Source organism: Loxodonta africana, chromosome 1 (assembly GCF_030014295.1).
Source record: "Loxodonta africana isolate mLoxAfr1 chromosome 1, mLoxAfr1.hap2, whole genome shotgun sequence".
Lineage (NCBI taxonomy): Eukaryota > Metazoa > Chordata > Mammalia > Proboscidea > Elephantidae > Loxodonta > Loxodonta africana.
This window is the reverse complement of record NC_087342.1, coordinates 102,542,611-102,551,615: the sequence shown is the minus strand read 5'-3', so window position 1 is coordinate 102,551,615 and position 9,005 is coordinate 102,542,611. Positions and strand designations below refer to the sequence as shown.

The 9,005-nt window shown below is 38.7% G+C and overlaps 1 pseudogene; it reads right to left on the bottom strand.

Moving 5' to 3' along the window:
- Positions 1–830: 830 nt before the first annotated feature.
- LOC100673245 (sterile alpha motif domain-containing protein 9-like) lies at positions 831–5,937 on the bottom strand (annotated as a pseudogene).
- Between the last annotated feature and the right edge of the window lie 3,068 nt (positions 5,938–9,005).

Sequence of the window (9,005 nt, the reverse complement as noted above, 5' to 3'; positions counted from 1 at the left end):
ACTATGTTCCTACCACTCTCCGTAGACCTGAATGAATAGATGTCACTGTTATTTTTTTCCTCTCTGTTTCATCCTCTATAGAGATTACCTTGCCTTCAGTCTGAGCAATTAGATGACTCAGGAAGTCTTTCACTTTTTTTTTCTACACATCTCCACTCTGCCATAGGGAATTTGTATTTGTACTTTACTGAATTACCACTTTATCTCAGCCTTGTGAACAACTGTTGAGACCCTTGCTCTTGCCTAGACAGAAGAGTGTGCTAGCCTGCTTGGACTGGCACATGTGCCTGCACTGTCCCCCAGAGGATCTATTTAAGGATGAAACATACTTTTCCATTAGTTTGGAATCCTGATCTAGCTCTTGATTTTCTGGCCAGAACAAGAGACAGCCAAGAAATAAGGGTCTGGGTATTGATAAGTTGGTCCCAGTAATTGTAAGATTTCTCAGCTGTTTTCTCAGCAAATGGTTGAATGGACTTGAAAATGGGTTTTAGACAACTGAGAACATTTACCATAATGAAATTCTATTTCTCCTTTGTCAGTCTTTTTTTTGGATTTTGCTGAAATACGAAGGTGTATTTGTTCACTATATTTTCCATTATATTTGCAGCATCTTTGTGGTTTGGATTAAGACATTCCAGGAGTCTAGAAAACCTATCTATTCTCAAAGTTTCTAGACTTTTCACACAGTTCTCCTCTTGGCAACCCTATGGGACAGAGTAGAACTGCCCCATAGTGTTTCCAAGGAGCAGCTGGTGGATTTGAACTGCTGCTAATCTTTATGGTTAGCAACCGAGTTCTTAACCACTGCGCCACCAGGGCTCCTCCTCTTGGAGTAACTCTTTGCTTGATAATCTAAATCCAAATGGCAGAAAAGTTCCATGTATTTCCTGAAACAATGGCAGACTTGTAGCTTAGCATGACTTCCACCATTTCTCCTTGGGTATTCCCTGATTTCAAAAGAACCGTATAATCAACAAAGAAGCCGAAGCGCTTTTTCAAAGCTGACTGTAAATTTTGTAGGTAGGATCTGAAATTCTTAAGAGCCAAATGATGTTCATTTCCTGGATCCACAGCAATATTCCCCATTCCTGATAAAAATTATACCTTTTTTTTTTTTTTTTTTTAAGGCTAATCCATCTTCTTTGTGGAAAAAGGGAGTGAACTGAAGAATCTGAGAGTGTAAAGACTGACTTCTATTTCACCCAAGAAATCAGCTGCATTGTACATCTCATATTTTCTTTGGGACTCTGTAGTAACCAGGCTTGTTTCATAGTCTTTATTATCAGCTTGCTGTTGAGACTTTTTGAAAGCTCTTGAGGCATTTAGAGCTTCCATGAAATGTGTTAGATCACTAACAGTAATGTCCCTATAGGTTTTATTTTCATTTTATTTTACTTTTGTTGACTTGACCAAGTGTATACAAGGTATAGAAATTTTTAGTTGCTGTCCATTTGGCCTGATTTGCCCAATCCAGAGCTGTGTTAATGTAGAAATGCATTTATTTGAGAAATGCATTAAAGAGAATGTAGAAATATCTTGCAAATAAATGTATTTTGTGGGAATCAAGTATGTCCTGAATTCAACACATTTTCAATTTCTTTGTTCTGGAAAGCTTTGATTAATGGGGAAAACAAAGTGTCTGTTTCAGCACCGTACTTCCTGCACTGCCTGCTAAGCAGAAGTGTTTGCACATCATGGAGAAATTTGACTTTCCATCTCAGAAATACAGAATATTTTTTCATTTAATAGCTTCAGTGCAATTTGACTTTTATCCAAGTAGTAGCTTTTTTCCAGTTCTTTTAGACAAAAAATGGCAATCAGAGAATGAGTGATGCACACAGGTGAGTATCTCTTATATTCCACAACTTCTGTTTCTATTAGAAGTATAGAACAGCTTCCCATCTTGTGTTCTAGGCTCTCAGGCTTCCAGGGTGACCTGGTATATACTAGTCCCCAAAATTATCTCACACTGTCACACTGTAATTGTAGAATCAGTAACATAAGAGTTGAGTATTACCAGGAAATGAGTGAAATGTGCTTCTTTGCTGTCAACATCTAGGCTTTTTAGGATAATCGTGATTATATTTTTGGTATACATTTCATCAAAATTTCATGACCATGAAGGAATAAAAGTGTTCAGTTCTTGTGCTGCTTTTTTTTAATTTTTATTAAGCTTCAAGTGAACATTTACCATTCCAATCAGTCCGTCACATGTAGGTTTACATACATCATCCCCCCTCCAGTCAAGAGTTGCCAACACACTCTCCCGTGTCCACCTGATTTAATTAGCTCACTCTTCATCAGCATCTCTCTCCCCCCGACTGACCAGTCCTTTTCACGCCTGATGATTTGTCTTCGGGGATGGTTCCTGTCCTGTGCCATCAGAAGTTCTGGGGAGCATTGTCTCTGGGAAAGTGCTCAGTTCTTGTGCTGCTTTTTAATTTTTTCAGTTTGGCCCCAAAAGCGTTGTTCCTCATGAGAAAGTTGGTATTCAGTGCAATGTTGTTGTTGTTAGGTGCCGTTGAGTCGATTTCGACTCATAGAGATTCAGCGTAGAACAGAACAAAACTCCGCCCAGTCCTGTGCCATCCTCACAATCATTGCTATGTTTGAGCCCATTGTTGCAGACACTATGTTAGTCCATCTTGTTGAAGGTCTTCCTCTTTTTCACTGACCCTTTATTTTACCAAGCATGATGTCTTTCTCCAGGGACTGGTCCCTCCTGATAACATGTCCAAAGTACGTGAAATGAAGTCTCGCTATCCTTGCTTCTAAGGAGCCTTCTGGCTATACTTCTTCCAAGACAGATTTGTTAATTCTTCTGGCAGTTCACGGCATATTCAATATTCTTCACCAACACCATAATTCAAATACATCAATTAATTCTTCTTTGGTCTTCCTTATTCATTTTCCAGGTTTTGCATGCTTATGAGGCTAATGAAAATACAATGGCTTGGGTCAGGCACACCTTAGCTCTCGAGGTGACTTTTTCTGCTTTTTAACACTTTAAAGAGATCTTTTGCAGCAGATTTGCCCAATGCAATACATTGTTTGACTTCTTGACTGCTGTTTCCATAGGCATTGATTATTGATCCAAAGTGAAAAGAAATCCTTGACAACTTCAATCTTTTCTCCGTTTATCATGATGTTGCTTATTGATCCAGTTGTGAGGATTTTTGTTTTCTTTATGTTGAGGTGTAATCCGTACTGAAGGCCGTGGTCTTTGACCTTCGTCAGTAAGTGCTTCAAGTCTTTGTCACTTTCAGCAAGTAATGTTGTGTCATCTGCATATCACAGGTCGTTAATGAGTCTTCCTCCAATTCTGATGCCACATTGTTCTTCATATAGTCCAGCTTCTCAAATTATACGCACGACATACAAATTGAATAAGTATGGTGAAAGGATACAACCCTGACACACCATTTCTGATTTTAAACCATACTATATTCTTGTTCTGTTTGAATGACTGCCTCTTGGTCTATGTACAGGCTCTGCATGAGCACAATTAAGTGTTCTGGAATTCCCATCCTTCACAAAGTTATCCTTAACTTAATATGATGCACACAGCTGAGTGCTTTGCATAGTCAATGAAACACAGGTAAGCATCTTTCTGGTATTCTCTGCTGTCAGCCAAGATCCATCTGACATTAGTAATGATATCCCTCATTCTACATTCTCTTTTGAAATGCCTTGAATTTCTGGCAGTTCCCTGTCAAGGTATTGCTGCAACCATTCTTGATTTTTCTTCAGCATAATTTTTACTCGGATTTGGTATTAATCATGTTTTTCTTATTAGGTGCCATTGAGTCAGTGCCAACTCATATCGACCCTATGTACAACAGAACGAAACATTGTCTGGTCCCTCACCATCCTCAAAATCGTTGCTGTATTTGAGCCAACTATTGCAGCAACTGTGTCAATCCATGTCATTGAGGGCCTTCTTCTTTTTCACTGACCCTCTACCAAGCATGACGTTCTTCTCCAGGGATTGGTCCCTCCTGATAACATGTCCAAAGTACGTAAGACAAAGTCTCCCTATCCTAGCGTCTGAGGAGCTTTCTGACTATACTTCTTCCAAGACAGATATTAATGATATTGTTCTATACTTTCCACATTTCATTGGATCACCTTTCTGTGGAATGGACATGAGTATGCTCTCTTCCAGTCCGTTGGCCAGGTAGCTGTCTTCCAAATTTTTTGGCATAGAGCACTTCCAGTGTTGCACCTGTTTGTTGAAACACCTCAGTTGGTATTGAGTCAATTCCTGAAGCCTTGTTTTTTACCAATGCCTTCAGTGCAATATTGTCTGCTAGTTTTGCACTTTTAGATAATTACCAATTTTCTTTTTTTTTTTTTTTGTATCGCAAACCCTTCTCTACTAAACTAAATGGATGGAATTCTGTAGAATGTTGATGCTTTCCTCTTCTTCAAAGTCATCCACAAGGAGAAATATAAGAATGAAATCCTGATGGCTGATTGCCTTATAGGTGATAAAATTGGTGACTTGTTTTCTAATATCTGCAAAACCATTTTCTTTTCTTTTTTTTTATGTAACACTTCTGAAGTTTTTCTTTAGGTCCTGGATAATGATAAAAATTGATGATTTTTGCAAACATTAGTTTAGAAGACTCTGCCTAGCACTGTACCATCTCTTTTAAGGTTTTCGTATCTGTTATTTTTGACAAATACTGAAGAATAGTATTTAAAAGGAAATTAGGAATTCCTTCAGGATACTTTGCCACCTGGATGAAAGTGTTCTTTTGATTTCCTAAGTTCTAGGAATTTAGATTCATTATGTCTGTGTCTCTACCCTTGTTTTCAAAAGATTTCCGGTGCAGTCAAGACAGCCTCTCCTTTTTCTCTAGGATAACAGCAGATCCACAGAAGGGCAAATCTTTGATGGCTGTATCACTGATTTTAGTTTAAGGATAATACTATTTGTTCTAAATTTAAAGTCGAAATGGTATGGTTTGTTAATTCATATGCCCTTGTCAACATTGTTTGTAGTAGATCTTTGTATACCTGAGAAACCTGAGTGTTGGCACAGGTATGCAAAATATTTATCATTCCTTTGAGATTTTTGTACAAAGTACAGAAAGTATCAATGAATGGATCTATTGGACTTTCCATTGAAGAGAGTAATAGAAACACCACCCAAAATTTCCCTCTTGTGATTTTATTTCACCTGTGAGAAATCAGTTTCATGACTTCAGAAGCTCTCTCTGCCGTAAAAGTGGTTCTAGAGGTCACATGTCTCATTTTTCAGATCCGATCTGCCGTTGCAGCAGATGCATCTGGGCTACAGGTAAAGATTCAGAGTAGATATTATCCCTCTAATGGTAGTTGTCTTTTCTTCATCCTTTGAAAGAGTGAAGGTTGGCAAGTGATTTTGAAAAGTGAAGTTTTGCTACTTGACTTTCTTTGCAAGATTCAGGGTCAAATTCAACACAGCAAACCATTTAATTTTCTTTAGAAAATCTTAAATACTTTGTTTCATTTGGATGACATTTGTTACAAGAATGTACCAGTCATAGTATGGATTATCCAGTGAGTTTCGTTTTCCCATGAGAAGTTTAACCAGCTTTAGCCCTTCATTCTCATTTGCCTTAACTCCCCGTTCTTATTCTGGCTCCCTTTTAGATGCTGCCAGTGACTTTAAATTTAGTACAGATGCTTTGAAATCTATAGCCTGTTGTTTGACATTGGCTAGGATATCCTTGAAGCTATCCCTTTCTCTCAAAGAGAATGATCTTTGCTTTGTCTCTGTGTTTCACTATTACAATTTTGCATCTTACTGTAGAAATACTTTTCTTTACATACAGATTATCTTGGAATAGCACCTACTTCAACGACAAATCTGTCAGATGGTGTATTGTTCTCCAGTAGGATTTTCACAAACCTGGCTCCCAAATACACTTCTTGTATGTTGCCCATGGCTTTATGAGCAAATTTATCCTAGATGGATTCAGGTGGACTTTCCCAAAAAGCATCTTCAGGCCAATTCTGATCTTTTCCAAGGAGGTAAGGCATGGTAATACAGACTCCAGTGTCTTTGATGGATCTGCTGTCTGATCTATTCATTTGATTCTTCCATAACAACTCCCAGGTCTTGATCTAGTGGAACATTGAGTAGGACAATTTTTTTTTCCCTCAAAATGACCTGTGGAAGGCCTGTTGTAGGTGGCTGACAATGCCCACCCCTTCCATGGCAGTTGAGTACTGAGTCCTCTGGATTTATGGAGTTCCTGGGGGCCTCTTGGGGTACATGAGCCAAGGAGCTACTGAGCACTGAGGTGTAGGGGGATAACTTGTGGCTAAAGGGTGGAGCTTAACCATGCTGTAGCACCTTGAAGGAATTGAGGAAGAAGACTAATATTTCGATCGTCCAATTCAGTCAAAATCAAAAAGAAGACTTTAGCCATGAGTCCAAGATCAGTTACTGGGTGTCAGAACAGAAGAAACCAGGATGCTAAGTGATGTGTAGAAGATGGACTCTGAAGAGAGACCTTACTTTGAGTTCCAGATGGCTCTGAAGCTTTGGAAGCCAGCTGACTGACTCGAAATTTTATATCTTTTATTTCTTGAATGATAGTACTTAAAAAGGGAGCCTTAGCCCACTGACACTTGTGAATTTGACCTACTGCTCTTACTAGAATAGTAAACAAGATGACAGACCATTGATACTTTGGTGTGGCTAGTCTACTCATGCACTTTTCACTTATAATTTTGTAATCTGCCTACTAATCTACTTTTATTTTAAAACATGAGGTCAGAAACTATCCCCGTATGTAAATTTCATTTTACTGTAAAGGAAGTGCTGCTATCAAATAGATAAAGGATTAGATAGTGGCATGGCAAAGATTGGTTAGCACTCTCCAATGTAGGTTTTCAAATTTGCCTCCTATCATATCTTCTCTGAAGGTTCAAAAAAAGAAGTTCTTAAAAAGTAAGATCTTAGACCAGAATACCTACCAAAACCTTGGATACATGATATTTTTTAACTTCCATATTTTTGCTTAGGAAAGAAAATTTCAAATTAGCCAATTTCTATACACTGAAAATATGGTGGCAGTGTCTGCAAAACTTCTTAGGATTAACCTAAGATCATACGTAAGGACAGATATAATACAGTGGGCATATATGCTCAAGGGTAATGACAAACCCACAAGCATCGATGGCAGTCTCACGGGGCAATGTCCAAGCTCTTTGACAAAGAGCTAGTTTGGGTAGAATAAAGTTGAGGTAATCTTATGCTTATTGGAAGCAATATGAGGGTCATCTGTGCATAGCGTTCAACTGGCCCTTTTAAGCCTCATTGGTGACATAAACGACCAAATTGCTTTTCAGAGGCTGTGGTAGCCATAAACAGACAATCCTCTGACCAACTTAGAAATCTCTCCTAAATGGAGGGGGTGGGGTTGGAAAAATAGGCAAAACCATGATGAAGTATGCATACAATAATAGTAGATTGGCCCTACTGAACAAACCATGGTGTTTATTAGACGCACTTGCCTAAAACACAGAATAAAACTCTCCAGTGCTGGTGGGGAGGTGTGTGTGTGTAGTGAGGAGTGAAGGAAGGATGGTGAAAGGAAACAAATGAAACAGTTGATTCCACTGGAAGTAGGATTACTGAACCAGTTTTTTTGAAAAATTTTGTGGTGTAGTTAAATTTTATAGGACAGTAAAATCAAGGAATTTAGTTTTAGGAGTTGGACTACATTTAGGCTGGCTGACAGTGCCGTCGCCTAAACTGAGTGACGCTAATAAATGGCCCTGAGAATACAGGGTGTAAAATGTTCCCTTCTTGCACAGGTCTGAGATTTTCTCAGGAAAACCATTGCTTGCTGTGTATGTATTCCTTTGCCAGCAAAACCATCAATGAATAACTTCCAGCTGCCACTTTGATAGGTCTCACTCTGGAGGCAAGATGAATTCAACAAAGAGCTGGTCTCCTTCCAAGATTATTTGGAGTTGGTCTAGGGGATTATCTCAAAGTTCTTTGCCTAATAGAAATTCTCTCCCCCTTCTGCACTCCAGTGTTGGCATAGCCAATGTATTTCCAGCATTGTGTAGGGCGGAGAATCTGGTTTTTGGAACCTGTTTCTCCTACGGGGATTTAGCTCACAACTGCTAGGAAAACATTCAGTCAACTGTTCCTACAACTGGGGAATGTGAGGTGACGACTGTAGTTTCCTCAGTCCAGTGGAGGAAGCCCCTGTTACCTCCAAATCTGAACATCCTGTTACTAGGACGTCAGGTGATCTCAAGGTGAGCTAAAACCAAAGGCATCCAACCTCTGTTAGCGCAGTCTTTTGTGCCATGCTGGGAGTAAGGGTAGCATCACCAAAGAAAGCTAGGGAGGTGCTGGGGGCCAGCCGAAGAGGCAGCAGGTCAAAATAATTCAGTCCAAAGCAAGGCTGACCTCAAGGGGCAAAACCAGTGTTGGCTGTGAGATTCAGAATGGAAGGCTTCAGACTTGTACTGGCAGAAGCCAAAAAAAAAAAGAAAGAAAGAAAAAAACAAAACCTGCAGAAGAGAATAAAACACACTGCAATCCAACCAAATTCCAGTGGCCACACTGTTCTGGGACAGTGGTGTTTAAATGTTCACATCAAGGGCCACAATAATTTTATGTGGAGGTAAGAATATATCTTTTCTTTGTAAAATGTAAAGTTCTATGTTTCTACTATATTGAGCTAGTAAATCATTATTTAAATATCCCATGTGTTGTATTTCTTCTCGGTCTTTCAAGGGAGTGTTAAGGAAACTTATTTCTAGGAATTATCACTTCATCCTAAACATACACTTGATTTATAATCCACTAAGATACATTTTTAAAAAAAAATCATTATGTACCATTCTTTGCCACAACTTAATACTTTTGGTCTAGTTTTTTTTTTTACCCTCTATGAGTGTTTATTTGGTATGTTTTGACTAATCCCTTTATTTTCAATCCTTCTTTGTCACTGTTAGATTTTTTTTCTAAAAGAAAAATAGGT